Below are 27,673 nucleotides of genomic sequence, written 5' to 3' on the forward strand. Positions count from 1 at the left end.
ATGCATAATTATTGATTCATTGTTTCTGAATTAAATGAAAAACAATTTATCAATTCACATCCTGGAGGACCGCCTATTTTGTCAATTGGATTGAACTCGGGAGTGGTGTTCCTGTAAGGACTGGTACCGGCACAAAGATATATTTGGAGATCACTAGCAGCTGCTCGTGCTCATTCTTCGTATTCTGTTCCATTTGGCTCTATTTTGTAACAGAAAATGCACCCTTGTAATATTTTGGACTAGAGGGATAATTTTGCCCTCAGAGAATAGCACTAAATGCTGTGAGTATGTTGGAGGGAAATCCTACCCCAAGTTCACATTGTGGATGTGTGAGTGGCTGATTGCGCTTGCTATTCATGTTCTGTTGCATTTAGAGCTATTTCGTAGCCCAAAATGCATCCTCACATTCATTTTGGATTCAAAGACGCAATTCCTGCGCTAAGAATAGAGTGCTAAATGCAGAATTACTCTTCACACATAATTCTGCATAATCTCACTGCAGGTTTGGGTAATTCCGTATGATTATGCTACCCAGATATTTACATGAGTTACACCCACTCCTAATATATATAAGAAATTCATAAGAAATTGTTTTGATATAGTTTAATATTTTTTAAAGTACGTGTATATTTCAATTTACATTAATATTTAAACTCTTTTTTTAAGTATACTAGTATTTAGTAGTTTCATATTTTAAGGAATTACTTAAAATGTTATTGTTGCAGTGCGGAAATAAATGAACAATAACTGTGTCGTGATAGTGAGGGCTTTATTGATCTCAAGACCCATTTCATACGGGAAGCCAGTCTTTTAATTATAAAGAAAAAAATTATATGGGATTGGGGTGTTGACAGTCTCAATTTCAACATCCTGGTCACGCTTTTTCTCCACCACTGGATCCAATCGTCGCCGGTCTGGCAGGCTCCCAGGGGTTCAAGACGCCAACCGAAAGAAGCAAAGGAACTACGGTAAAACTAATATACAAGCTTAGATGAGGGGAGGGAAGTGAAGGAACACCGCCAACCCATGAAGTACGTCTAGGGGAATAAGTGTGCTGGTGCTTAGGGTAGGGTGCAAGCAGGAGACGTAGAGAGGGACCCGGTTCACGCCACAGGGTTCTCCCTCCTCCTGGCCCAGCCCGAAAACTGTTCCCGTACCTTGGTTAGCCACGCTCCTCGGGGAGCGTGTCTGGGCGAAGCATGGTCCCGTTGGCCTCCTGGCTTTCCCGCGGCTCCTCGGGTCTCCTCAGCCCGGCTCTGTTTCCTCTCAGGCGAATTCCTTCGTCCTTCGTTCGTGGCATTCTCCGGCTTGCGTCCTTCTTCCTCCCGGGTGATTCCACACACTGATATTAGGGATTCCCTTCTGCTTATTGGGCCAGGTGCGTAGACGTCATCAGGGGGTGGGCCTTCTTCCAGAGGGCTTCCCAGTTAAAGGCACTGTGTTGAAAATACGCCGAATCTTCCTGCATGGGATAGGGGGACGTGTTCCACTTGTCCTGCTGTTAGGAAACAAGAGGGGCAGGGCGGGATGTCACAGTCCACCAGTCAGTGATTGGTTTGTTTTTAGCCTCTGCCACCCCTGACTCATCACACTCCTCCCCACCAGGATTCTCTATATTGGGAGAGGAAAGACCCGGGACAGATAGTCAGCATTGCCGTTGTCTTTTCCCTTCTGGTGTTTCACTTCGAATGCAAACGGCTGCAGGGACAGAAACCAACTAAGGACTCTTGGGTTATGAGCCATGTTTCTACACATTCATTGCAGAGCAGGAAGGTCGGTATACAGTGTGAAAGGACGACCCTCAAGGTAGTTTCTGAGCTTGTCTATGGCCCATTTCATAGCTAAACACTCCTTCTCTATGGTGGGGTACTTGATTTCCCTGGTGAATAGCTTTCTACTAATGTATAGAATAGGGTGTTCTACCCCATCCTCTACTATTTGTGACAGCACGGCCCCCACCCCATTGTCCAAGGCATTAGTGTGTAGTACGAAGGGCTTACTAAAATCTGTAGATGACAGCACTGGACTGGTCGTGATGGTTTATTTAGGGGTCTGGAGGGCGTTCACCATCTGTTTAGATGGGTGTAGAAGGCTTTGAGGTCTCACATTTTTACCCAGGGTGTTTGTTAGAGGGGCTGCTCTCTCGGAAAACTGAGGGATGAAGCGACTATATCCTATAAATCCTAGAAAGTCCCTAATTTCTCTTTTATTACTGGGGAAGGGAGTCTCTGCTATGGCCCGTACCTTCTCTGCCTGGGGGGCTATTACTTTATGTTCCAGTGCGTAACCAAGGTATTTGACTTTTTGGTATACGACCCTGGACTTCTTTGAATTGATATGTAACCCCGCCTGTTCCAAGGCTTGTAGGATAGTCCCCAGCTGTTCTAGGTGTTCTCCACATGACCTGCTGAATATCACAATGTCATCAAGGTATGGGGAACAGAAATCTTGATGATCTTGGAGCACGGTATTCATCATCCGTTGGAAGGTGGCCAGTGCTCCGTGTAGGCCGAAGGGGAGCACCGTGAACTTATAGAGACCCTCAGAGGTGGAAAAAACAGTTTTCTTGTGGTCTTCTTCAAGCAGTGGCACCTGCCAATAAACTTTGGTCAGGTCCAGTGTTGTTATGTATGTGGCGTCACCCAATTTTTCGATTAGCTCATCCAGCCTGGGGATAGGGTAGGCATCAAAAGCAGAGATAGAATTCAGGGCCCTGAAATCCATGCAGAATCGGGTCGAGCCATCAGGTTTGGGCACCATTACAATTGGAGACGACCACTCATCTTTTTGAGGGCCTAATAACCCCAAGTCGTAGCATGTCTTGTACTTCCTTCCTGAGGGCTGCTCTTTATGCGGCCGGGATCCTGTACGGTCTGTGTTTTATAATCTTTCCAGCAGGTGTCTCTATGCAATGTTCTGCCAACATCGTCTTACCGGGGGCATCGGAGAACAGGGAAGAAAAGGGGTCCAGGGTTTTGAAAAGGGCGGACACTTCTCCTTCAGATAGGTCATCATTGACAACGAGTTGGTCTAACGTGGTAAAAGTGGGTGTGGTCGAGGGTAAAGTTAGATGAGCGGTTTTAGGTAATGGGCCCAGCCATTTCTTAGGAAGGTTTATATGGTATGTCTGTTTTCTGGTGGGCATTATCTGTACCTGGTATGTGGTTTTTCCTAGGACCCCCACAATCTTGTATGAACCCATCCACTTTGATTAAAACTTCTTCGTGGAGGAAGGGAGAACCACTAGGACCCAGTCGTTCAGGGACAACGTCCTCCGTCTCTTTCCCTGGTAGTAGAAGGATTTTTGTTTCTCTCTACTCCGGTCCAAATGGGATTAGGCCAGATCTCTCAGCTTCCCTATCTTCGTCTTAAGTTGCTGTGTATATTCTAGAAGTTCTCGTTTTTTTTTTCTAGTTACTCTTCCTCCCATGCTTCTTTAGTAATTTCGAGCAATTACCTTGGTTATCTCCCATGAAGCATTTTAAAGGATGAGCAGCCCATACTACTCTGGACTTGTGAACGTATTACGTAGAGTGCAAGGGGTAAGAGGCGATCCCACTCTCTGCCCTCCACCACAAGCTTTTTCTTCAGTGTGGTCTTCAGGGTCCCATTGTATCTTTCTACGAGGCCATCCGTTTGAGGATGATATACTGAGGTCTTTATATGACGGAGATCTAAGGTGTGACATATCTCCTTCATCAGTAGAGAAACAAATTGGGTGCCCTGTTCTGTTAGAATCTCCTTCGGGAACTCCACCCTGGAAAAGAGTTCTCTGAGCTTATCTGAGAGGTTTCGAGTACTAGGGGCTTTTAAGGGAAAGGCTTCTGGGTATCTGGTCGCAAAGTCTACGATTGCAAGGTCATACAGGTTCCCTCTTTGTGTTTTCGGTAAGGGGCCTATTAAGTCCATTTCCACCCTCTCGAATGGTTTACCTACTATAGGCAAAGGTTGTAGGGGAACTGCTGGGGCTCGCTGTGTATTTTTCTTCTGGCATACCTCACAGGTTTGACAGTGTGTGTTGATGTCCTTATAGACCCCAGGCCAGTAGAAGTGGTGTAGTACATTTTGGGTTGTCTTTTCAGCCCCTGTGTGTCCCGCTGTGAGATGGGAGTGGGAAAAAAGTATATGCTCCCTGAAAGCCAATGGGACGAGTAATTGGGGAGGATCCTCTACATTGCCCTTGCGGTACAGTAACCCGTCCTTGATGAAGAAATGAGGTAGTTGAGAGACGGGTTACCTTGGTTTAAGTGGGCATGTTCCCAAGCATTAAATTTGGATCTATCATTGGGTTGGGCAAACCTGAAACTACGGTCTACCAACCAAGGTTTGGGGGTTATGAGGGCGGGTAAAGGTGTTTCGGATTTATCTTCTCACCTATCTCCCTCCTCCCTTGAATGTATGGTTCTAAGGAACTTATTTAAAAACTCTGGGTTGTCTGTCCCTATTATTAATTCTTCAGGCGTAGAACCTCCACCCGGACCTCACAGGGAGAACCTTGGAAGGGGCAAAGCTTCACAGAAGCTAGGGGATAGGGTTTCACATCCCCATGGACACACCATATGTGCACTATTGTATGGGGAATAATTTGAGCCAGTCGTATGAGGGCTCCTTGTATGACTGACTGTCTGCAACCTGAGTCTAACAGTGCTTTTACTGCCCTCCCATTCACCTGCACACTTACGTAAAATGCACTACCCATCTCGGCCATATACAGGATAGTTTTCGGGATATAATTCACTTTCATGGGTTCCTCCGTTGGTTTGTGTCTGAGATATATGCGCGCAATATGGCCCCAGTTGCCACAGCCAAAACACTGTGGGCCACTTAAGGTCGGCATCTCTAGTTTTTGTTGTTTTGCTTTGGCTGTTTCGGTGAAGGGACGCTGTTTCTTCTCAACCTTCATGGGGGAGGCTCGACTGGTTTTTTGTACCCCCCAAAAAGGGTTTTTGGGTTGCACTCTCGAAAAGGTAGTAGCCATTTCGATGGCTAACTCTAGTGTGAGGTGGGTATGTTGTTTTGGCCACCTATGGGTGTTGAAGGGGAGCGCCTCAAGAAATATTTCCAGATATATTCTGTTCATGATTTATTCCTTTGTGCTTATGTTGGGCCTCAACCACTTGTCGGCGGCCATTTTGAGATGAGAAAACAGCGTTTTGGGGGTTTCCTCTGGTGTGCCCTTCTCTCTCCTGAACCGCACCCGGTACGCCTCCGCATCGAGGCCCAAATGATCTAAAATTATATCCTTTATCTCCGAGTACGGTGTGTCTCCGGTGGCGTTGGCCACCTGATACACTACATGGGCCTCTCCTGTCAGCAGGGGGGCAAAAAAGAAGGGAGACTTTTCTTCAGGCCTCCCACACGCTTGAGCGGCGCGTTCAATATTCAGCAGAAACGCGCCAGGGTCCTCCCCAGCCACGTACTTCTGGAGGGAGATCCTGAAAGGTCCGTGGGGTGTGCCTCGGGTCTCCCGCTGAACATGGGCCACGGGTTCGGTTATTAGTTTTTGTAGTACCTCTATTTGGCCCGTTATTGTGTCTTTAAAGATGTTGCGGTCAGTCTGGGCCGATGTCATCTGTCGTTCCACTGCCCATCCCAATTTGTCCTGGCCCTTCATGAGGTGTTGAATTAGTGCATCCATCATAGGGGTACTGACGGACGTTGTTATGCCCACATTCTCCACCACTTGTTTCTGTGCGGAAATAAATGAATACCTGTGTCGTGATAGTGAGGACTTTATTGATTCCAAGACCCGTTTCATACGGGAAGCCAGTCTTTTAATTATAAAGAAAAAAACAACATGGGATCGGGGTAGGAGCAGTCTCAAGTCCAAGGTCCTGGTCACGCCTTTTCTCCACCACTGGATACAGTTGTCTCCGGTCTGGTATGCTCCCAGAGGTTCGAGACGCCAACCGAAGGAAAGAAGCAAAGGAACTAGGGTAAGTCTAATATACAAGCTTAGATGAGGGGAGGGAAGTGAAGGAACACCGTCAACCCGTGAGGCACGTCTAGGGGAATAAGTGTGCTGGTGCGCAGGACAGGTTGCAAGCAGGAGACGTAGAGAGGGACCCGGTTCACTCCACAGGGTTCTCCCTCCTCCCGGCCCAACCCGAAAACCGTTCCAGTACCTTGGTTAGCCACGCTCCTCCAGGAGTGTGGCTGGGCCAAGCGTGGTGCCGTTGACCTCCTGGCTTTCCCGCGGCTCCTCTGGTCTCCTCAGCCCTGCTCGGTTTCCTCTCAGGCGAATTCCTTCGTCCGTCGTTCGTGGTGTTCTCCGGCTCGCGTCCTCCTTCCTCCTGGGTGATTCCACACACTGACATCAGGGATTCCCTCCTGCTTATTGGGCCAGGTCTGTAGATGTCATCAGGGGTAGGCCTTCTTCTGGAGGGCTTCCCCACTTAAAGGCACTGCATTGAAAATACACTATATCTTTCTGCATGGGATAGGGGGATGTGTACCACTCGTTCTGCTGTAAGAAAACAAGAGGGGCGGGGCAGGATGTCACAGTACACCAGTCAGTGATTGGTTCGTTTATAGCCTCTGCCACCCCCGACTCATCACAGTTATATATTTATATATATTTATATATATCCTCAGTTGCTGCTCCTTTCGCCTTCCCTCCCGGTGTGCAGTGGATCACTTACAGCCGGGGGAGCACGCCGGACATAGAACTCCTTAAAAAAGTCCAATAAAGTGATCACTCAGAGTGTGTTGCTTTTCACCAGAAGTTGGTTTTAATTCAGGTAACACGTTTTGCTTGCACAGCAAGCTTGGTCACACACTGTATTGTGGGTAATGACTTGCAATACATAGGGAGTATGAAAACCAAAAAGAGACAAAGGAATACATAAGCCACTTGCGTCAAAATGGCATCCATTTTGTAACATTAAATCAGGGGTATAAATCAGTATTATAACTCTCACAGATGTACCCTCAGTAGGGTTTTTTGCATCCCCAGATGAGCAAATATGTAATTCATGCACTTAACATTCAATGCAGTTAAATAATCTAACATATGAAAGGAGGTAATAATGTTGCAGATAAGCATATTGTATTAGTGTATTTACAAATGTAGTGCTGGCATGGTGCCAAATAGCCAGGTTTGCTGCTTATGTCCTCCTCCCCTCGTTTGTCTCAAACTGTAGTATTGTTGTACAGATCTCATAAATTATCTGGAATATCCCAAAGTACCCTACCTAGTGTTCTAGGTCAGATGCTAAACTGTATATGACATAATGTCCAGTCGTCAGCAGGATCACACAAGCAAACATTTGTTTGTAGTGGTTCACCCCAAGGAAGTCTGTAAAAACCTGTTAAGTTTATACAAATTGTGACATGGTGTCAGTTCGTAAAGAAACAAGGTAGATGTGTTAACCTCTACTGTTCATTGTGTGCGGAGACATAAATGCATCTGATTGAAAATTTAGAGTATCTGTTGGTATATTCTGTTTTCGGCATAGTGTCCAAATACTAGACCAATATTGCCCATATTGTTTAGTATTACAGTCAAAAACTCTACCAAAACCCAGTAGTCCACAAAAAGAAACTAAATAAACAATTGAAAAGTAAGGTGATCTACAGTCTAATTTTGACCCAGGATCTAAAGAGATAGTTAAGTTATGGAAACAAATCTCTTATCTGTCCTGTCTGGCCCTCCACCGTGATGATTGAAGAAAAGGTTAGGGGGATACGTAGAAGCAGGTCCTCTAAGTCGGCCCCTTCCTTTTCTCCTGTGATAAAAAGAAAAAGAAATACATCCATGAGGTGCTCTCAAAGTGTGGGTTAAGATCCTATAAAATTAAAGAACATAATATACTGTAGTGTGTAGCATACATCGTTAATTTATATAGTAATTACTGTATACAATTTAAAACAAAAGAGTAGACTTGAAAATTGCACACATTATTCATGTAAGTGGATGCTCATTTCATCGTCCTGGTTAAGCCCATCCGGGCTCTTGGATTGTAAATTAACTATATACCAGGATCCTTTCTTACGTAGCTGTATTACTCTATTCCCTCCCATATGAGTCTGCTCAATCTGTTCTATGGCAAAGAAAGTGAGTAGAGAGTTGTTAGAGAGATGGTAGTCTGTGTAGTGTCTAACTACCGGGTTGAGGAATTTTGTTACTAATGGCCCTCAGGTGTTCTAAAACTTTTTTTTGGGTGGCTAGTGTAGTGCTGGCTATGTATCTCTTTTTACAGAGACATTCAAGGATGTAGATGGTGAATATGTTTCCACATGTAAGGAATTGTTTGATCATTCTTTCACCTGTCGGGGTATGGTATGTTTTCCTCATAGTGCTGTTCCTACAGGCTTTGAAGTGGTCGCAGGGAAAAAATCCCTGCATGCCGAACCGTGTGTTAAGATGTGTACTGGTGATGTCCCCTTTCACTAGAAAATCTCTAAGATTTCTTCCTTTCCTGTACGTAATGTGTGGTCGATCCTGTATAGTGTAACCTATGGTTGGGTCACTCGAAAGGTGTTCCAGTTTTGTTTCAGGATTCTAGATATTTTTCTGGATTCTCAATTGTAGGTTAGAATCACTCTGGTTGTAGTGTCTTCCTCAGAGATGGGTTTGTCTACCAACATTGTTCTGATAGGAAATGTTTCTGTGTGCTGCACTTTCTCCTTGCTCTTAGCAGCTCACCAAATGGAATACACCATTTGAGTATTTCAGGGTGGCTACTGAAAGTATGGAGAAGACTGTTCCCTGCTGTGGTTTTTCTGTGGAGTTTGGTATTTATTTGATTGCTCTCTATTTCAACTACTACATCAAGAAATTCAATCTGATTTTAGCTCATGGTGTATGTAAGATTAAGGTTGAAAGTGTTGTCATTCATTTGAGTAAAGATGTTTTTAGCACTCTCCTCACTTCCCTTCCACACCACAAACAGGCCTTCAATGTACCTATACCATCTGATCACCCCGTTATCGTTGGGATCCAAGTTGTGTTTTTTTAGAACTTCCTCTTCCCACATGCCAAGGAACAGGTTGGCAAAGCTGGGTCAAAGCACGTGCCTGTAGCAGTGCCAAGGACTTGCTTATACATGGTGCCATTAAATGAAAACATGTTGTTAAGGAGACAACATTTCATAAGTTTCAAAAACATTCCTGTGTGTTCCAAATAGCAGATTTTGTGGTTGTTGAGAAAGTGTTGACATTATTGTATACGTAGCGAGTGATCAATAATAGAGCAAAGGAAAATAACATCCATTGTGATCAATGGATAGTCTTCTTCCCAGGTGATGTTACTGATTTTGCTCAGGAAGTCTTTTGCGTCCCTTATGTATGAGGGTAGCATCTCTACAATAGTCTCAAAGGAAATGGTCTATGTTCTTTGAGATATGTTCTGAGACACATCCTATTGAGGATAGGATCGGTCTACCAGGTGGTGTGTTGGGGTTTGTGTGGACCTTAGGTAAAAGATAAAAAATAGGAGTTCTAGGGTAATCACAATTTAGGTAGCAATACTTTTCTCATTGGAGGATACCCTTGTCTTTCCATTCGGTGAGCATATTCCAGATATTCACTATACTCGCGTTATACTCCTGTACATTAGTATTGAAATAGAATCTTGTGTCTTCCAGTTGTCATTGGGCTTCAACCATGAAAGCAGATCTATCTCATAGCACAATGTTTCCCCCTTGTCGGCCGGATGGATAACAATGTTTTCATCATCCAACTGGGATTTGACTATTTGCCATTGTTCTTTGGTGAAATTCGAAGGAGTGTTAGTTTTATTGCGTTTTTGTTTACAACATTTAAGCAAATCTTTAGTAACTGTCTCGTGAAATGCATTGATATTGTTGTGTGGCATGACTGGAAGGAAGATAGATTTGGGTCTAAAGTTAGTATTGGTTGGTAGGTCAGTTCTAAGGATAATTTGTTCTTTTGTTAGGGTCTAGGCCTGCTCCTTGATAAAGGTCTTCCATGGCCAATAACGTGTCCCTGTCCTTTATGCTTAGAAAAGTATTCCGTTTAGTTATGCTTGTTTCCTCGGAGCCAGTTTGCTTGGATCCCCCTTTCAAAGTATGCAATTTTTTCAATTTGACTTTTCTGAAGAATTTAAGAATGTCAACTCTAGTCTCAAGATAGTTGAAAGAGTTAGTTGGACAGAAGAAAAGACCTAAGCATAGAGTGCTTTTCTGAATCATGGATAGTGGTCTATATGATTAGTTGATGATTGTTTTGTTTACCATATTATCATCCATCATTTCTGTTTCTTCTGGCCCATTTGTCTGGTTCCCACAAGCAGTTTTCCTCGTCATCTACCTCTCTTGCCTTCTCTGTCACTGTTGCTTCCTCCTTCTCCAGTTTCTTCCTGTTTTTTTCCTCTTCCTCGACCTCTTCCTTGAGTTTTTACTGGTTGTATATTCTGTGGTGTCTCCCTTCTTGTTCATAGGAGGTGATATTCATCTAAAAAAGTCGGCTGTATTTTGGCACCTAGTTCTCTGCCCAATGATCTGTCTTGTGCATGAAGTTGTTCTACTTCTGCATTACTGCTAGTTACAGAATCTGTGCCAATGGCATTCTCTGTTTCACTCTCTAGAGGTTTTCCTAGGGACAGTTTCTCGAACAGTTGGTCGTATTTGTAGGAATACATCATAATTTTGCTACTTTCATAGTCTATGCAGTCGCAATGTAGTTTGCGCTGCTTCCGGGCCATTCATTGGTCTTAAGTCTTAATTTAAGATCACCCACGTATTTTTTGTATTATGTCTTGCTCTTTATGACTTCTACGTTTTAAAGATTTAAGTGGCTGTAGTAGTGCCTCCATGTCCTCCCAGGTATATTTAACGAGGATAGTCAGTATTTGTTTGGAGCTTTTGGCCGAATTATCCACCCATTCTTTCAGCATCCTGGGGTTCGGTGAGTCGTATGAAGAAGTGGTGTAAATACCCAAACCTCTGGGCACTATTATTATTATTATTATTATTTTGTTTCTTATATAGCGCCAGAATCGACCCCCGAAGGGGTATCTCCGCGCTTGCCTTGGGAACCCGTCCTGGCTTTTTCCCTGTGAGATAGCCCCTACAGGGCATCCCCAAGGTGAAAGCCAGGCATCCCGCCGCGGGGGGGCCGTTGTGGAGATTGAGCAAGCTTAATGCCCAGAGTTGCAGAGTGTGAACCCATGATTAGGTCAGGCACCGAAGCGAGAATTATCGAGTCCATGGACATTTGAGATCAAGACCCTGCCGGGAATTGAACCCTGGTCCCGGGTCTGACCTCTGCTTCAGGGTCTGCCTGCTCTAACCAGTGAGCCACACTTCTCCACTATATCCTTGTCGATGTAGTCTTGTAAATAAATGGCTTCCTACCATTTCAATGATTCTGATTTTTTTAATCTTCTCTAGTCTTTTCAATTTGTCTTGTACAGTTGTGTCTTTTGCTTTTGTTTCTATTTTTGTTGACCCTTATTAGGTGCCCTGGCAAAGAGGCTTAGGGCTCCCACTCTCCTTTCTGATTCTTCATCCATGTACTTGATTTAGGGCTAAAGGTCAGTATGCATATGCCACTATGTAAGTAAAAATTGTGGACTGTGTATAGAGATTGAATAGTGTCTGATGATTGCACCTCCCCTTCACTAATGTGTAGGTCCCTGCTGCAGTGTATATATATATATATATATATATATATATATATATATATATATATATATATATATATATATATATATATATATATATATATATATATATATATATATATATATATATATATATATATATATATATATATATATATATACATACACTCCAATGGCCACTTATGCATGCTGATAAAATAATGAGAATTTTCTATCTGTGCTTACAAAAGCAGCTGTCCAATAGCAAACAACCAGGATGTATTTATAAACTTGGTCATGTGTTTTCAATTGATGCAACCAACATTTAAAAAAGTGAGGGTGCTGAAACGCATCTGTTGGCTTCAATAAATCAAGTAAGAAAGACGTGTGAGTGCTCCTATCTTTGCTTTAAAAAATTGAAATTGTGAAAGTGTGAAATTCAATAAAAACAAGATGTCTCTGTTGTAGCTGTATCCAAATTCCAGGTTTATTCTTCGGAAATAGTTACAGGAGTTGAAGTGGGATAAACAGCATATTATTCCAAGTAAGTATGTACAGAATAGTAAGCCCCACCGTAGCAGCAACCCTGCTGCTCAGTCTCAAGCATAAACTGACTGATACACTTAAACATACACAGAGAGAACATTCCATGACACCACAGAGATTGGCTGAGCAGCAAAGTACAGGAGACAAGAAAGGACAGAGTAGAGAAGAAGGCAAGATACCACACATCTCCCTCCCTAACGGAGACAATAAATACTAAGGAAACAAGTGGTGAGAAAGAGAGCACAGAAAACAGAAGAGAAAGGAAACCAAGAGACACAAAACACAAACACACTCCCTTTCCACAGCAAGGAGAAGTGTTTAAAAACATTTAAAAAATGAGTTTAGGCTCAGTAAAATGTCCCAACACCCAGAACAACCAAAAGAACGGTGTGCCACAATAAATGCTAGTAAAAAGTGAAAAACCTCCCTTAATGTGGTTTTGGGTCCACCACCTGACAAAAGCTAAAGTAAAGGGTGAAGCGTAAGGTGCCTCCCCCCAAAAAATTAGTAAGGTGAGCTTAAGAATTATGCCCTACACAAACCAATACAAGACGTTTGGAGGGAAGATGCTCCATAAAAGTAAAAGCAATAAAATCCATCACTTCAAAATGCAAGCAATGATGAGAATGGAAGGTGCTCCCGCAACGAGCTTAAAAAGTATGCTCACAAGTCACTATAAATAAAAGTCTTTGCACGCGTGGGTCGTATTCCATCCTCGTCGCCAGTGTGAAATTCCCTAAAAACAAGATGACTCTGTTGTGGCTGTATCCAAGTTCCAGGTTTATTCTTAGGAAATAGTTACAGGAGTTGAAGTAGGATAAACAGCATAATAATACAAGTAAGTATGTACAGGATAGTAAGCCCCACCGGGAGCAGCAACCCTACTGCTCAGCCTCAAGCATAAACTGATAGATACACTTAAACATACACAGAGAAAACATTTCATGACATCACAGAGACTGGCTGAGCAGCAAAGTACATGACGCAAAGAAAGGACAGAGTAGAGAAGAAGGCAAGATACCACACAAAGCCACTTTCACTAGAGGAGGCACCCGTTTTGTGAAGTGTTCGGCAGCAGTAAGTGGCCATTGGAGTTCATGTTTAATTTTGACTGACAGAACTGCCTTATCCTGGAAGCCTAACAAGCCAGCTAAACACCAATGACTTCATTACAAATGAGGAGCAAAAGGTAACTTATACCGATGCCAGCAGGTTTTTTACGTGCAAAATGGAAAAATTGGAAAAAACGGGGATAACTGGAATTTGACTTACAAAGACATGACGATTTCTCAAAAGGTGTTGTGCTTGTAAATTACTAGAATAAAAATACTTACCAGAAGACTGAGACTTTTATGAGCAAGGAGATTTATGCATGCTGATAAAATAATGCAAACTTAACATTGTGAAAGCCACTTTCACTAGAGGAAGCACCCGTTTTGGGAAGTGTTCGGCAGCAGTAAGGACCATTGGAGTACATGTTTAATTTTGACTGCCAGAACCGCCTTATCCTTAAAGCCTAACAAACCAGCTAAACACATGGGGGCATATTTACATGTTCTGGCGCATCTCTGTAAAGCTGCAGGGATGCGCCAGAACAGATGCGTCATGCAATCCCCTCCTTCAGCCACCACAGATGCGCCGCATTTACAATGTGGCGCACCATGGGGCAAGGAAGGGAAGATGTGTGATGCATCTTGTGGCGTATGGGCGGCGCATTGCTGGAGTCGCAACGCAAGTGCGATGCAACTCCTGTAATGCACAGGGGCCACCCATACTCAACATGGTGCGTCACTCCTTACGCCTTCTTCAAGCAGGCTTAAGGATTTGACGCAGCAGCGTCGTAAAACTGACTCAGTGAAATCTTGTAGATTTCACTGCGTCAGTTATACGGGGCTTTCCTGCGAGGGAACGCCCACCCTGCGACAGAACGCCCACATGAAACCTGACGCAGGTTTCACGTTGCACAGGGATTTACAATGTGACACATCTGCCTAGATGTGTCACGTTGTAAATAAGTTGCAACGTGGCGCATTGTTTATGCCACCGCTGCGTCACAAAAGTGACGCAACAGCAGCGTAAAAGTGTCGCAAGGGGCATGTAAATCAGCCTCAAGGTTTTCATTACTAAATGAGGAGCAAAAGGTAACTTGTACCGATGCCAGCAGGTTTGTTATGTGCAAAATCGAAATATTGGCAAAAAGGAGGGTAATTGGAATTTGATTTACAAAGACATGACGATTTCTCAAAAGGTGTTGTGCTCGTAAATTACTAGAATGAAAATACTTACCAGAAGATTGAGACTTTTACGAGCAAGGAGATTTCTGCATGCTGATAAAATAATGCAAACTTTCTATCTGTGCTTACAAAAGCAGCTGTCCAATAGCAAACAACCAGGATGTAGTTAAAAACTCGGCCATAGGTCTTCAATTGATGCAACCAACATTGAAAAAAGTGTGTGTGCTGAAAAGTGTCTGTTGGCTTCAATACATCAACTAAGAAAGACCCGTGTGTGCTCCTATCTTTGCTTTAAAAAATGTCATTGTGAAAGCCACTTTTACAAGAGGAGGCAGCCGTTTTGTGAAGTGTTCGGCAGCAGTAAGTGGCCATTGGGAGTACATGTTTAATTTTGACTGCCAGAACCTCCTTATCCTGAAAGCCTAACAGACCAGCTAAACACTGGGGGCCTTATTTATGAAGGCCTTGCGCCACCGGTGCGTGTCTTTTTCCCATTTTAAAAGTCACGTAAAAGTGGCGCAAGACTTTCATAAATAAGGCCCTGAGGGCCTTATTTATGAAGGCCTTGCGCCGCCGGTGCGTCACTTTTAACATGGGAAAAAGTGACGCACCGGTGGCGCAAGGCCCTCATAAATAAGGCCCAGAGGTTTTAATTACTAAATGAGACGCAAAAGGTAACTTGTACTGATGCCAGCAGGTTTGTTACATGCAAAATGGAAATATTGGCAAAAACGAGGGTAATTGGAATTTGATTTACACAAACATGGTGATTTCTCAAAAAGTGTTGTGCTCGTAAATTACTAGAATGAAAATACTTACCAGAAGACTGAGAGTTTTACGAGCAAGGAGATTTATGCCTGCTGATAAAATAATGCAAACTTTCTATCTGTGCTTACAAAAGCAGCTGTCCAATAGCAAACAACCAGGATGTAGTTAAAAACGCGGTCATGTGTCTTCAATTGATGCAACCAACATTGAAAAAAGTGAGTGTGCTGAAACGCGTCTGTTGGCTTCAATAAATCGTGTAAGAAAGACCCGTGAGTGCTCCTATCTTTGTTTTAAAAAATGACATTGTGAAAGTCACTTTCACTAGAGGAGGCACCCATTTTGTGAAGTGTTCAGCAGCAGTGAGTGGCCATTGGAGTACATATTTAATTTTGGCTGCCAGGACCGCCTTATCCTATAAGCCTAACAAATCAGCTAAATACCGAGGGGTATATTATCAAGAACAGCGATAAAATTATCGCCGCTTTAGCGGCAGGAAACTGCTGCTAAAACGACGATAATGGGCTTGATAATATGTCCTTGTGAATTCCCATAGCAGCCCAGGTTCTTGTGTTAACCTGGGCTGCTATGGGAATTCACAAGGGCGTATTATCAAGCCCATTATCGGCGTTTTAGCAGCAGTTTCCTGCCTCTAAAGCAGCGATAATTTTATCGCCGTTCTTGATAATATGCCCCGAGTTTTTCATTACTAAATGAGGAGCAAAAGGTAACTTGGACCGATGCCATCAGGTTTGTTTCGTGCAAAATGGAAGTATTGGCAAAAAAAAGGGTAATTGGAATTTGATTTACAGAGACATGACGATTTCTCAAAAGGTGTTGTGCTCGTAAATTACTAGAATGAAAATACTTACCAGAAGACTGAGACTTTTACGAGCAAGGAGATATATGCATACTGATAAAATAATGTGAACTTTCTATCTGTGCTTACAAAATCAGCTGTCCAATTGCAAACAACCAGGATGTAGTTAAAAACTTGGTCATGTGTCTACAATTGATGCAATCAACATTGACAAAAGTGAGTGTGCTGAAAGACGTCTGTCTGTTGGTTTCAATAAATCAAGTAAGAAAGACCTGTGAGTGCTCCTATCTTTGCTTTAAAAAATGTATATATATATATATATTTATATATATATGTGTGTGTGTATAAATATATGTATGTATATATATACTATGATTTTTGTTCCACTATTATAAATTATAATTCAATATTTTTGTTATTTTGTTGATGATATTGTTGTGTTATAATATTTTTGTCCCTAATATTTTGTCATACAACTATTACTAACATCTAATCTAATTTAGTTGGCCCCAATGTCAATACAAGGTGAGAGGGGCACTGAGAAGCTCTGTCATGTGTTTGCATGGCAGCTGGCACAGCGATGTTACTGATCAGATGAGAGGTACTGAAGGGATACCTGCTGAATCACTTATACTTCCAGGTTACATGAAAGAGAACATCGTAGAACTAGGACAGCCAGCCAATTCACACCATCTTTCAACACTGCAAATTGGCTGTAGGCTTCCTTTTTTTCCCATCCTCACCTAACCTGGTTTTGGCATTCTGCACACCTGGTTTCTTTCTCATTATCAGTTCCCTAGTACTGTCGGCCTCTCTCTAGTGGCCCTATAGTTGCCTTTCCTCGTACTCATACTCTTTTGTTTGAAAGTTCACTTGGATCCTCAATTTGGCACAGGATTCATTACTTCTATGTGCAGTCTACAATCCCCTGGGAAGATGAAGCAAGCTTTATTTACAAAGTGTCAGTATCCACATCAGATATGCCTGTGGGACTCGCAATCTTGATGAAGGTCCTGGTGCTCCAGTGTTTTCTCACCCTCTTTACTCCCATTCTCCATTATCCAGTCCTTATTCATGTTGCAAATTTCACATTTGGCAGTAAAGCCCTAGGGAGGAAGAGTATGGGTTAGCTTGAGCCCGACAGCTAGTTGCACTGTGACTTGGAGAAAACAGAGATCATGATTATCTAAAAAAATGCATTCTGAGAGAAAATAAATCAATTCTTACATCAAAGAAAGAGAATGTAGATTTTCCCCAACTTTGATGGCCAGAACATCTGGTTTTTATTAAAGACACTGAGGCTAATATTAATGCAATCTCCTTTATTGCCACTACTCACAGCAGCCCCTTTAGAGAATACTGAACTTTAACGGAAATCCAATCTCAACTAAAGGACAGAACCCTAAGTCATCTTCCTTCTTTTTTGCTGCTACTTGCAGAGATAAGTACTCTTTTAGTTACATGTGGTAATCGTATCAGTAAGGGAGTGTTTATGATCAGAAAGTTTTATCTGATTTCAATGTTATAACTATAGGAGAAACCGACTGGATTGATACGTCAGAGAAAGAGAATTTTACCTATCTAGGTATTAAAATCACTGGAATGAAAAAATTAGAAGACAAAAACTCAGATGCTGTAGATGAAGACAGAAAGGAAGCAATAGGTAATTGGGAAATATTGAACCTTAGTTTGTAGGCCAAACTAAATTTAGTAAATGTGTTACTTTAACCAAAAATGATCTCCATCAGTAATAACATATGTTCTGAATTTCTAGCAAAGCATTACTTGATTCTTGTGTTGCTCTTCTGATGACCTGTTATTGTGGGTGGGGAACGTTAAAAAACATTAATTTCACTTGTATGCTTTTAGTGTCCAGTAAAAAAGGAGAGATTTAGATTGCCAAACTTTAGAAATGAATTTGATAGCTTTATTTTACAGTAGTCTCACTTAATGGTAAGAAGACAAGTAACTTTAGTTAAATAGAATCCTCCCCCATATGGAATAACCCTGAGATAGTACTGGAAAATAAGGTATTACAATGGGAAAGTTACAATTTTGCATTTGCAAGTTATTCCCTTCTCTGAGTTAACCACAAAATATAACCTGCAATAAGGTAGAATTAGGATTTGTAGTGAAGGTGAAAAAGAAGCTTTTTATAATGGCCACCATTTACCAAACGAAGATCGTAGCGCTAGCGCTTGACTTTCACTAGGACTACTGCAAGCATTCTACTTTGTTTTACAGACATTTTAAATACCTTTTGAGTGTGATAATGTGTTTTTAAAAACAATTGCTGAGCTCTTACTTGTATTTTGCTCGCTACTCCCTGGTCCACCACAGCTTCTGTGCTGATTGTTGTGGAGGGAGGTTGAAAGCGACACCACTTCCTTGTTCCTGGCTGTTCCATCCTGGCCAGCCATCTTGGGGAGGTTGACGGGCTAGTCTCCACCCTCATCTAATCTATAAGACCTCACCCTACCTAGCGCAGCGGTGACGCGCAGCGGTAGCGCTGTATACGCGCCGAAGAGGCGCCAAAGAGTAGCCAGTCTGCGCCAGTCAGCGGCACGGAAGCGGACGGGGCCGGACGGCTATTTTCTTTATCCTCTACCTGAGCTAGTGGCAATATGTGCCTTAGTATGCTCACGTATACCAGCCCCGAGCTTCGTTCTCTCTGCCCTCCGTGTGGTCGTTGCCATCATGTATTCCCAGGAGGGCGGGCTCTGAAGAAAGGGTGTAACACATGTGGTTGGCGCCTTCCTGATCGGAAATCACTTACGCAGGTTAGCCCACCCATCCAGCATCAATGTTTACTACTGAATACCAGATCTCTACCTGGCCACGCTCTAGACATTTGGAATATGCTACAGGATTCTAAGGTATCTTGTTTATTCCTAACGGAAACTTGGTTGTCTGAATCTTCTTCCCCCGATTTGGCAAATGCCGTACCCTCCGCCTACAATATTTATAGGAAAGACAGGCCATCTGGTAGAGGTGGTGGAGTGGCTATCATAGTTAATAAGAACATAGCATGTCGCACGTTCCCTGTAGATAATATACAGGGCAGTGAAGCCCTTGGCTTCACTCTTCAGCTCTCATCTTCCCAGGCTTGTACTGGTATCCTTGTTTACAGACCACCAGGCTCGGTGGGGCCGTTTTTAGAAGAACTGCAGGCAGCCCTATCGACCCCATGCCTTAGGTCCAATCATTGCTTTCTATTGGGTGACTTAAATACTCATATGGACAACAGCTCGGATCCGGACACTCAAAAACTGTTAGATATTACTCCCGTGCTTGGCCTATCTCCTTATGTGGCCGGACCGTCTCATAATAAAGGCCACACGTTGGACCAGATCTTCTCTACTCTTCCCATCTGTGTTGACCCTCCCATGCCAGTTTTGTGGTCAGATCATTTTCTCATCACTTTTTCCATCCCTGTCATGGCTTCATCACGGTCCAAACCTGTTGGGTCGTTAAAGCATCTCTCTAAATCTTTCCATCTTCTGACTAGAGAGATGCTATCAAATGCTTTAACTAACTTCCCTTGTCCCACCTCTGACAATGTAGAGGATTACACTGCTCTCTTTCATAACTGGCTCACAGATCATCTAGAGAGCTTGGTTCCGGCCAAGAAACAAAATTCTGCCGATAAGAGAACATCTGCCCCTTGGTTTACCCCTCATTTAAAAAAAGCACGACAAGATCTTAAGAAAGCAGAAAGAGCATGGAGGCGATCTTATGATCATACTGAGAGGCTAAATTTCAAGACGCTAACTCGAGCCTACCATAAATCCATTTGGGAAGGTAAAAAATCCTATCTGGAATCTAGAATAAATGAAGCGGAGCATTCTTGCAAGGAAATTTTCAGGGTGGTAAAAGATTTCACTTCTCCTTCTGCTTATACTCCGACCCATGCTCACTCTGAAGCTTGGCTGAAGGAATTGGCTGTCTATTTTGTACAGAAAATTACCACTATTCAAGAATCTCTCCAGGCCACTTTTCAGCAGCATACGATGAGTCTGGGGTGTCCCTTGCCAGACCATGGTCCCTTCCTGTGTGATTTTCCCCCATTAGATCACGAGAGTTCTCTTGATATCTTGACAAGTCTTAAATCCGGATCTCCACAGGATCCTTGCCCTGCCAAGTGTCTAGCAAATATGGCACCTGTTCTAGATGACCTGGTAAATCCCATCTTGAATCTGTCGCTCTCTTCCGGGGTAGTTCCCAAAGCTTGGAAGAGCGCCATGATCCTGCCACTCATTAAAAAACCAGCGCTCGACCCTTCAGTCCATGCGAATTATAGACCCATCTCCCTACTCCCTGCTCTGGCGAAAGTGACTGAGAGGTTTGTTCACAGATCTATTTCTAATTTCATCGAGGAAAAGGGTCTGTTGCATAGCACTCAATCTGGCTTCCGTGCAAATTTCAGCACGGAGACCGCGCTCCTTGAAGTCACAGATGCCATCAGGGAGGAGTTGGATGTTGGAAAAAAAGTGGTACTGATTATGCTAGACCTGTCGGCGGCTTTCGACACCGTTCCCCACGCACTTCTTCTTTCCAGACTCTGGGACTTTGGTCTGCGGGGAACGGTGTGGAATTGGCTTAAATCCTTCTTAGCCGACCGCCGGCAGACAATCTGGGCGCCTCCTTACTCCGCCGAAATGTCACCGCTTGAAGTGGGGGTTCCTCAAGGTTCCATCCTGAGCCCCCTCCTTTTTAACATCTTTATGGCCCCCCTGGCGTTGACGGCGGAGTCTTTCGGCGCCCGGATTGTCACCTATGCTGATGACACCCAGCTCCTCTTTGTAAGCAACAAAGATGGCTTGTTTGACGGTGCCCAAGTCAAGGGCTGTTTGAGCGCTGTTTTTGAGTGGTTTGGACGTCATGGGCTGAAGTGCAACTCCGACAAGTCGGAGTTGCTCTTTTTTGGCTGTACCTCTGAGCCTGATTGGAAACCCTGGTGGCCGCAAGATATGTTTCCTCCCACTAGTTCGTCTTTGAAAGCCAAAAATTTGGGAGTTATGATTGACAACGAGCTATCTTTTGGACCGCATATTTCATCTCTTACTGGGAAATGTTTCGGCATCCTTCGGATGCTTCGTAAATTCCTCCCTCTAGTTTCTATCCAGCACAGAAAAATCATTGTCCAGGCTCTGATTGGCTCTAGGCTGGATTATGCTAATGTTTTGTTTCTGGGACTTCCCAAATATCTGGTCAGGCGTCTGCAAATCGCCCAGAATTCTGCAGCCCGAGCCATCTTTGGTCTTCCAAGAAAAGCCAGAGCCACTGATCTTCTCTCAACACTACACTGGCTTCCAATTGCTAAAAGGATTCTGTTTAAAACTTTGACCACGACTTTCAAGGCCTTACATGGCATAGGCCCCAAATATATTTCCAAACGATTGTCCTGGTATAACCCCCCCAGATCTCTCAGATCTTCGTCCCTATCAAAAATGAGTATTCCCATTATCAAGCGTGCTAGAGCAGGAGGACGGTCTTTTCGCTACTTAGCTCCTCATGCTTGGAATGACCTCCCAATCTCTCTGAGACAGACCTCTAGCCTTCTGTCCTTCCGAAAGGCCATTAAGACATGGCTTTTCCCTTAATTTGATGCTGCTTCCTGTGTCTGCACGTCCTCTCAGTGTTATGTTCTCCCTTCTTCGGTTGGGTTTCCTTCGATAAAGCGCCGGGATACTCCGTGGAGTGGCCGTGCGCTATAGAAGTATAAAAATAACATAACATAACATAACATTAGCCACATAACATATGTAAAAATAGAAGGCCTGTCACTGGAATGGAGAGAGGGCCAGCAGGTTTCCACAATTGCCTTAGGACTAGTGTGGTACGCCCATGGAATGACATCATCAGAACTCTGCCTGGCACTGCTCATACTACAGAAGTGAAGTGCGGAAGGGTGCAGAGGGATTATAATACATGAGCACAGTGGGCAATTGCCCTGGCCCCCTCTCCCAAAGGGACTTCTGGGTAAGTGAGCTCTCTCTCTTTGACCTGTCTATTCTATTTTCCTATATGAATCTCTCTCCCTCTCTGCCTACTTCTAACTCTGCCTCTTTCTCTAATCCATGTCATTTGAAGGTTGTTTGGGTCCCATGTAAGACCTATTTCAACTGTTTTGTGTGACCCTGCTAAAGTTTAACAAGTAATTTAGCATTGTTTAGCATCTTGTGGGCTTGGGTTAACAGGAAATTGGTTATAACATTCAAATTCTATAAAGGGGCCCATAAAATATATTGGTCGAAGGGTAGCCAAAATCCTTAAAATGGCACTGTAAAATGGTGGGTCTTTGTAGACACTGGCAGCTCAGAGGGTTGTCTCTCCTCACTCCACTCATGAAGCTTGATGACCCAATAAGAACCCCACCGCCATGAAACTTGGTGACCCACTACACCCCAACTCCCACATGGATTTTGGCGACACCCTTCAACCTTCATGGGTATGAGATGTGAGTATGGTGGGACCAGAGGCACTGCTGCAGCCTTACACACTGGCTCAAATGGTGGCAGCAGCATGAAGAGTACCCTTTGAAATTCAGACTCCTTATACAATGTGGTGAGTATGAAGCCAATAGGTCTGACTTTAAGATAGCAATCTGGTGAATGATGTTACAATAGAGCTCAAAACCCCAACATAACATACTGCTGCATGCAAATACAGGCATGCATACACATTCTTTTTAACTGATTTAATTTGATAAAGTTAAAGCTGTTTTTCAGCTAATGCTTTTGTAGACAATATCTTTGGGAAATGACTTGTAAAATAGATGGTTTGAGCCCATTAAAAAAATTATTGGGGTGGGATCAACCCATCAAATTCATTTACAGAAAGCTCTGATCACTATGTGGAATAATTTACTGCAATGGGAGTTTGTATTAAAATGCTTTACTAGGGCTGCTTTTAACTCCTTGCTCAGCCCTCACCATATACTGCTGTTTAGCGAATGAAGGTTGCTGAGTTTCATTATGCTTCTAAGCCTCGATGACTGTAACAAGTGCACATATGCTTCAGCTATAGATCAGCCCAGGAAAAAGTGCTCACATTTTACAGATTGTCATGTATTGATTGTTGATTTTAGCCACCATTTTCGGCACATGTGGAGAACAGCACAGAGCCCTATCTCCAAGCAAAAACACAGCTTTGTGAATTCCACCAGGGAAAAACATGTGCAAAACGGCAGTGCATGTAAGGTCATCTCGTACATAATCCAAAAGGCAGTTTAACCGAGGACTGTTTGTATGTTTACAACACTGTAGGAAAGTGGATTATTAGTTGTGATAATTAAAGACTTACCACTGGTAATAAGGTCACAAACACAATAAGAGGGTCATTTAAGGTTGTAAAATATTATTCCCTTGCTCAACCCTTGGTAGCTGGCAATAAGCAGGCAGGCGTAACTTAGGAGACAGGTGTGTAAAGCATGTAAAAACACCCATACATTAGATAAGTAAGTTACAACACACAATGAAAATTCAACTCCACTTTCTGGAAATAGATTATATTTTTATGAACAAATAGACAACAAAAATTTTCAAATATTAACAACTCCTAGGCAACTGGATCCCTGTACGATATCAGGTTACACAACAAACAGGATACTGAACAGAACCTCAGTGTACTAACATACAACCACAAAATTAAAAAAACGCTTTCATTTTATTATTGCATAAAAGTTACAAAATATAAAACACTCTTATTATCCAACATACGAAAGATAACAATTCATGTGAAAAAATTGATACATCAAAACATGAAAAGCATAAAACATAAGAATATCAACATTCAATGATAAAATATAATCAAAGGTTATAAAAACAGAGTGGGTAGGATGACGATCGCATTTCGGCGTATCATACGCCTTCTTCGGGAGAACCACTTGAAATTTCTATATATAAGAAAAACATATACAAAACTCAACATGAGTATATGCAATGATGTAGTACACTGAGTCTGTAACACAATAAGACAAGGTGCATGAAACAGAAGATTATGCTAACTGGTGTTGCAGAGCGGAGCTTCAGATTGAAAATAGACCTGAAAATCATGGCGCAATAAGTGAAAAGAATGAGAAGAAACCGCACAATAGAGGATAGAAAAATTGGCAAGAGATAGAAAAAAGATAAAAAGACCGAAAGGGTCCCCTGGAGATTGTGACATAGGAAATGTTGGGAACTGTGAAACATATAGGAAACCAATATACCCTGTGATAAGGATAAAGAATAAGTGAAGAGCAGACATATTGAGAGACATACTGAGAGGGATACCATAAATCAGTTTCTAAAGATACATTTGATCTTACCTAAAAATCTAAATATGAAATAGCTACAAGGAGCTAGATGACATTCTGTAAGGAATTGAAGTAATTGTAGGAAAACAGAGACAAAGGCAAATATTTGAGAAAAACCTGAATTCTTATGGCTCTTAAAAAAGCAACTGAATCTTAAAGGTGGGTGGTTACCAAGTGAGGGCCATACACATGCGTAGTCGAGGATATGCAACAGCGTCAAGTGTTGTGAGGAAGGCTCCGAAAGATGTCTAAACAGATATAAAATATATTGTAAGACAATGGACTCTAACCCAACCCAAAATTTTAGCAATATCTAAGTAAGGCCGGGGATGAAAAAACTACCTGGTAGTATATTGTAAACCAGCCAAAAATATGGATCAATCACTAGGAATATCTGGCTGAATCTGTTAAGTAGGAAGACTGTTGCAAAAACATCCAATGTGACGAATTGTTCTAAGATAAAACCAAAGAGGCGAGAGGTATTCCGTGAATTAATGTTACAACAAACGCCAATAATCACTTACAACAAAACAACACAAATCCAATGTAAGGAACCAGAGATATAAATCTACAAATAATAAACACTTTCTTGTACTTAAAAACAAATATCGCAACTTTGGGACACCTGGTCCCGCTTGTCAAAGTTTGAGGTCAACCACAATGGAGAGCTGGTCAGATACACTAAGCGGTAGGCCTCAGACTACATTATGCCTTCGTGTGTAGAAATGATTCTGAGGGATTTTTCTCCTGAGGTCAAGCAGACCACTCTCGCAGGCAGATTTTGATGCAACGTTATTGGATTGCTTCTCTCCAAGGTCAAATCCTGGAAGTCTAGAGCTCCGGAGCTTTCATCATGATGAACCTGAAATCTAACCTGGGTCGTGGTTGAAGGTAGCCAACTTGACCCTCTATGTCGAGTCGGTCACCCTACGGAGTCTTTTGACTAAAAACTCCCAAGCTTCACCAAATTTCTGGAACTTCTTCCTGAAGTTCCTCTTGAGGGTTTAAAGTGTCCAAAACCCAAATCCAAGGGTCTGGAATCTGCTAGATGGTCATTGGGATGTCTGGACTGCAATTCTCTCAAGGCATGTGACCAAGGGCCATATGAATCATCAACCTGATTTGCGATTCTCAAATAGCAATTTTTAAGAAATCGCTATTTGAGAATCACAAATAGGTATGTATGTACAAAATCGAATTTTTTTTCCGATTTCTTAAAATTCCTTAATTGCGATTACACAAGTTTACACAAGTTTAATTTATTTGCATAGTTAATTAAAACCATTGCAATACAAAAAATATACTCATTTAAAAACTGTCATGTACATAATTAAAACGCTTGTATTTAAAAAGTCGTATAGTCTGAGTTCCCAAATCATATACTCAGAGTGTTCGCAGACCTCTTGCACGTATGCAAGTGCTATTTCTGGTTAGGTTCCTATTGTCGGTATTTCTGGCATCTTGCTGCCGCACAGTCTCAGATATTTTATTGTTCTCCAGTTCAATTGTGGGTCGCTTGGTTCAAAACATGCTAGCAGAGCTTGCCTCCTGGTGCAGATCCCTCGTTGATTGGAAGGTTGTTTCAGAAATTTCTTTCGTTCTATTGTAAGTTCTCTACAGGAGCATAGTAGGTGCAGCATGTCTTCCTGAGCCGATCCACATAGACGGCACGCAGAGCCAGCTTGGATCCTAAGCCAGGGAGGGAGATGCTCGGTGCAAGGGAGCAGTCCTAGCCTATATTTCATAAAAGCAATTTTTATGTTTTTGTCATAATACAAATTGAAGTAGGTTTGTGTGCACGGCTTCGTATATGTATTCAGGGTCATCCAGCCGTGGGATCTCTTTGATAGTGCATCCTTGTCCTTTAGCCATGAAAGGAGTTTCATAGTCTTCCACACTCATTTTTTGAAAGAAGGAGTGGTTGTCAGTGTTTCCTAAAGCTGGTTTAGCCCCAAATTATGCAGACTGCTATGTAGAAATTACGCGGCTGGTAATTTGGGGTATGATTGTAGCTACTTCCACATCTGTTCATTTAGCGTACCACATTCTGCTCTTCACACTTTGTCCCAAGTGATGATGAAGGCCCCTTGTCTAGCCAGTGATTGTTTCAGAACGCCAAACTCAAGTCTGATTTGGGCGGGTGAAGTGTATTTCGGCAGCCCAAAGATGACCTTATATGCCGTTCGTACTGTGGCATCAAGTGTTTTCCCGTCCTTCCCTTTTTGTGCCTCACTGCCATAGGTGATTGTTGACAGGAGTTTTGTCCGAACAACCTCGACGAGTGGTAAGATCGATGGGCATGTTAATTTAGAGTTTAGTATTTTTAGGGAAATTGCTAGTGCTAGACCTTTGTGCCTTATGCTGTTCTTCTGAGCCACAAACTGGCCGCTTGAATCCAGCTTCACGCCTAGATATTTGTATTCGGTTGTGCTCTCTATTCTGGTATCACCCCAGAACCAGGCAGCAGTTTGACGTCTTTTTTTCCTGACTATCATTGTTCTTGTTTTACCAAGCTTGATCGTCAGATCATTTGCTTGGGAGAAAACCCGCGTTGTGTTTAAGAGATGTTGTAGCCCTACTTTTGTCTTGCTGATCAGGACTATGTCATCTGCATAGAGGAGACAAGGTAATGAAATATCTCCTAATTTCGGGGCATGTGAGTTGCAGCTGGTTAGTAGCGGGACTAAATCAGCAATGTACAGATTGAAAAGGGTGGGTCCTAAAACACAGCCCTGTTTTAATCCTTTTTCCGTGGGTATGCGCCTTGACAGATGCGTTCCATTTCCCAGCTTCACCTGTAGCCACGTGTTCCTGTGTAAATTCATTATTAGTTTGAGTAATGGCTGTGGAAGCCCCCAGCTGTGTAGTTTGGACAAATTCTGGTGCAGTTGACATGATCAAAGGCGGCTTTGTAGTCAATGAAGCAAAGAAATAAAGACGACCGTGTGGCCTCAGCCTTATCCATAAGCATAGCCATGCTTAGAATGTTTGTCGTTGTCCCGACCGATTTTATGAAGCGAGTCTGTTGTAGAGGAATTACGGATTTTTCTTCTGCCCATGCCTGAAGATCCTCCAATAACAAGCCAGCAAAATATTTAGCTTCATTGTCCAGTAGTGCCACTAATCTGTAATTTTGTGGATCCGACTTCTCGCCGGATTTGTAGATTGGGGAGATGATTGAGCCTCTCCATGAACTAGGCAAAATGTTCAACGTTCTAATTTCTCTGAAGAGTGGTTCCAGAGCTTTAGCCCAGAAGATTGCCTCCTGTTTATACAATGCTGGTGGCAGTCCATTTGGGCCAGGTGCGCCTTCTCTTCTCCCTTTTCCTATCTGCCGTCTGATGGCACCTATGTACTTAGTTTGGGAGTCCTCGGTTTGTGTGTCTGTTACTGAGTTCTCAGAGTCAGCGGGATGGTTTCCGGCACAGGACTTAGGTGTCGTT

The 27,673-nt window shown here is 42.8% G+C and overlaps 1 protein-coding gene across 2 annotated transcripts in view; it reads left to right on the forward strand.

Moving 5' to 3' along the window:
- Nucleotides 1-27,673, forward strand: part of DNTT (DNA nucleotidylexotransferase) — a 1,394,583-nt gene that overhangs the window by 20,068 nt on the left and 1,346,842 nt on the right. The gene's annotated exons all lie outside the window — the stretch shown is intronic.

Source organism: Lissotriton vulgaris, chromosome 5 (genome assembly GCF_964263255.1).
Source record: "Lissotriton vulgaris chromosome 5, aLisVul1.2, whole genome shotgun sequence".
NCBI classification, from domain to species: Eukaryota; Metazoa; Chordata; class Amphibia; order Caudata; family Salamandridae; genus Lissotriton; species Lissotriton vulgaris.